The following is a 4,631-nucleotide window of genomic DNA, read 5'->3' as shown; positions in this document are numbered from 1 at the left end:
GTCCTTGAGTGCTCCTGTTTATGTGTCCACTCCTGTGGGCGATTTTGTTATTGTGAACCGGATCTACCGGTCCTGTATTATTACATTCTGTGGTTATGAAACTAGAGCAGATCTCCTATTGCTTGAGATAACCGATTTTGAAATTATTCTGGGCATGGACTGGTTATCTCCATATCATGCTATTCTATATTGTCATGCCAAGACTGTTACCTTGGCTATTCCAGCATTGCCTAAGCTGGAGTGGAAGGGTTCGCCTGTTAGTTCATTTAATCAAGTTATTTCTTTTATAAAGGCTCAACACATGGTTGAGAAGGGTTGTTTGGCTTATTTATCCTATGTTCGGGATACTACTGCAGAGACTCCGGCTATTGATTCAGTGCCTGTAGTTCGGGAGTTCCCAGATGTATTTCCATCAGATCTTCCAGGTATGCCACCTGATCGTGATATTGATTTCTGTATTGACTTGGCTTCAGATACCCAGCCTATATCTATCCCACCATATCGTATGGCTCCGAAAGAGTTGAAAGAATTGAAAGAACAACTTGAAGAGTTACTAGCCAAAGGGTTCATCATACCGAGTGTATCGCCTTGGGGTGCACCAGTATTATTTATGAAAAAGAAGGATGGAACAATGCGTATGTGTATTGTTTATCGCCAATTGAACAAAGTCACTATTAAGAACAAGTACCCGTTGCCGCGTATTGATGATCTATTTGACCAGTTGCAGAGTGCTAGGGTATTCTCTAAAATCGACTTGAGGTCGGGGTACCATCAGTTGAAGATTCGGGATTCGGATGTTCCGAAGACTGCTTTTCGGACTAGATATGGTCATTATGAGTTTCTGGTGATGTCCTTCGGTTTAACTAATGCCCCGGCAGTGTTTATGGATCTGATGAACAGGGTATTCATGCCATATATTGATTTGTTTGTCATTGTCTTCATTGATGACATATTAATCTATTCACATAGTAAGGAGGAACATGAGCAGCATATGCGAGTAGTGCTTCAGACATTGGGGGAACAAAAGCTATATGCTAAGTTCTCTAAATGTGAGTTTTGGCTAGAGTCTGTAGCATTTTTGGGACATATTGTATCGGGTGAAGGTATTAAAGTTGATCCCAAAAAGATTGAGGCAGTTCATAATTGGCATCGTCCCACTTCGGCGACTGAGATTAGGAGTTTTCTGGGTTTAGCAGGTTATTATCGTCGGTTCGTGGAAGGTTTTTCATCTATTGCAGCACATTTGACCAACTTAACCCAGAAGGGTGTTCAGTTCCGATGGTCCGATGATTGTGAGTCAAGCTTTCAGAAGCTCAAGACAGCACTGACTACAGCACCCGTGTTAGTGTTACCATCTGGTTGGGGAATATATACAGTGTATTGCGATGCATCATGTGTTGGCTTGGGTTGTGTATTGATGCAGGAAAGGCGAGTTATTGCATATGCTTCACGTCAGCTGAATCCCTACGAGAAGAATTATCCAGTACATGATTTGGAGTTAGCTGCGATTGTTCACGCTCTAAAGATTTGGAGGCATTATCTTTATGGGGTGTCTTGTGAAGTTTACACTGATCATCGCAGTTTGCAGCATTTGTTCAAGCAGAGGGATCTAAATTTGAGGCAGCGCAGATGGCTGTAGTTACTAAAAGATTATGATATTACTATCTTGTATCATCCGGGAAAAGTAAATGTGGTTGCAGATGCCTTGAGCAGGAAGGCGGAGAGTATGGGTAGTTTGGCTTTCATTTCAGTAGAGGAAAGGCCATTAGCCTCGGATATTCAGTCCTTGGCTAACAAACTTGTGAGGCTGGATATTTCAGAGCCCAGCCGAGTTCTTGCATGTGTGGTGGCCCAATCTTCACTATTTGAGCAGATCAAGGCTCGCCAGTATGATGACCCATACTTGATGGTTCTTCGTGAAACGGTGCTACGAGGTGGTGCCAAGGAAGTTACTATTAGAGTGGATGGTGTTCTGCGACTCCAGGATCGTCTATATGTTCCTAATGTGGATAGACTGAGGAAAAAGATCCTGGAAGAGGCACACAGTTCTCGATATTCTATTCATCCAGGTGCTACTAAGATGTATCGTGACTTGAGGCAATATTATTGGTGGCGACAAATGAAAAAGGACATAGTTGAGTATGTATCTACGTGTCTAAATTGCCAGCAAGTTAAATATGAGCACCAGAGGCCAGGTGGCCTACTTCAGCAGATGATTATACCAGAGTGGAAATGGGAACAGATTACTATGGACTTTGTAGTTGGGTTGCCGCGGACCTTGAGGAAGTTTGATGCAGTTGGGGTCATTGTTGACAGGTTGACTAAGTCGGCACATTTTATTCCTGTTGTGACTACGTATACTTCAGAAAGGTTGGCCCATATTTATATTTAGGAGATAGTTCGGTTGTACGGTGTGCCAATTTCCATCATATCAGATAGAGACCCTCAGTTTACTTCACATTTCTGGAGAGCAGTACATAGTGAATTAGGGACCCGTGTAGAGCTCAGCACAACCTTTCATCCGCAGATCGATGGACAGTCAGAGAGGACAATTCATATTTTGGAGGATATGCTCAGGGCATGTGTGATCGACTTTGGAGGTTAGTGGGATCGTTTCCTGCCTTTGGCCGAGTTTGCTTATAATAACAGTTACCAATCCAGCATCGAGATGGCTCCATTTGATGCTTTATATGGTCGGTGATGTCGTTCACCTATCGGATGGTTTGATCCAGGTGAGGCTAAATTATATGGTACTGATTTGGTAAGGGATGCCTTGGAAAGGTAAAGTTGATTCAAGAGCGACTTCGTACAGCACAGTCCAGACAAAAGAGTTACGCGGATCAGAAAGCGCGTGATATATCATTTATGGTAGGTGAAAAAAATTCTCTTGAAGGTTTCGCCGATGAAGGGAATTATGAGATTCGGGAAGAAGGGCAAGTTGAGCCCAAGGTTTATAGGCCTATTTGAGGTGTTGAAACGAGTTGGGGAGGTTGCTTATGAACTTGCATTGCCGACCAGCCTATCGGGAATTCATCTGGTTTTCCACGTATCTATGCTCCGTAAGTATCATGCCGACCTATCACATGTGTTAGACTTTAGCACAGTTCAGCTAGATAATAGCTTGGGTTATGAAGAGGAGCGAATTGCCATTGTTGATAAACAGGTTCGCCAGTTGAGGTCTAAGAGGATTTCTGCAGTAAAAGTCCAGTGGAGGGGCCAACCAGTCGGGGAAGCGACTTGGGAGGCCGAGGAAGGCATACGGAGCAGATATCCACACTTATTTAGCATTCTAGGTACAATTCTAAACCCGTTCGACGAACGTTTGTTTAAGAGGTGGAGAATGTAATGACCCAACCGGTCATTTTAACTTTTAGAACCCCGTTCCCTAAAATAAAACTTCTCGTATGTGCTTGTAATGATTTATGACTTTCGGAGATGGTTGGTTCGGGATTTGGAAGTGTTTGGGGTAAAATCGGAATACTTGATTCCTTAAGTTGGCCTTAAAGTGCTAAGTTTGACTTTGGTCAACATTTTGAGATAACAACCCCGGAATAGAATTTTGATGATTCCAACAGCTCTGTATGGTAATTTAGGACTTAGGAGCGTGGTCGGAACCTTATTTTGAAGTCCGTAGTTAAATTAGGCTTGAAATGGCTAAAAACAAGAATTTAAGTTTGGAAGTTTGACCGATGAGTTGACTTTTTGATACCGGAGTCAGAATCCAGTTTCGGAAATTTTCATAGCTCCGTTATGTCATTTATGACTTGTGTGTAAAATTTGAGGTCAATCGGAGTTGATTTGATAGGTTCCGACATCGAATGTAGAAGTTGAAAACTCTTAGTTTCATTAAGATTGAATTGGGGTATGATTCATAGTTTTAGCGTTGTTTGATGTGATTTAGAGGTTCGACTAAGTTTGTATGATGTTTTAGGACTTGTTGGTATATTTGGTTGAGGTCCCGAGGGCCTCGGGTGAGTTTCGGATGGTTAACGGATCAAAAGTTGGACTTAAAAAGCTGTTGTAATTTTCCCTTCTGCTGTATATTCTGGGCTGTGATCGAGCCCCAGATCAAACCCAGAAATCGAGCCCATGATCGAGGCCTGAGTTGAAGCCAGGTACGAGGCTCAGTATCAAAGCCATGATCGAAGGTCCAGCTCGAGGGCCATGATCGAAGGCAATGCTCGAGGGCCAGGATCAAGACCCAAGATCGAACTTGATCGAGGCCATGACCGAGTCCTAGGCTCGAGGCCTGATCGAGGCCATGATCGAAGCCCAGGCTCGAGGGCCATGATCGAGGTCCAATTTTCGAAGGCTGCCTGGGCAGTTTATAAAAGAGGACATTCGTCCCATTTGCCATTTTTGACGAACTTGAGCTTGAGCAGAGGCGAGTTTTGTCAGTTTTTCAAGGAAAAACGTTGGAGTAAGTGATTCTAACTCGGATTTGGTCTACATATATAAGTATATCATTGTTTTCACCATAAATTAGTGTTTTGAGATTAAAATTTGGAAATTTTTTATTAATCTTATAGAAATGATTTTTTTTGAGATTTCAGTATCGATTCAGAGTCAGATTTGAGTGAAATTGGTATGGTTGGACTCGTAATTGAATGGGTTGTCGGATTTCGTAAATT

This window comes from Nicotiana tomentosiformis, chromosome 1 (genome assembly GCF_000390325.3).
Source record: "Nicotiana tomentosiformis chromosome 1, ASM39032v3, whole genome shotgun sequence".
NCBI lineage: Eukaryota > Viridiplantae > Streptophyta > Magnoliopsida > Solanales > Solanaceae > Nicotiana > Nicotiana tomentosiformis.
The sequence above is the reverse complement of the archived record's forward strand: the minus strand, read 5'-3'. Positions refer to the sequence as shown.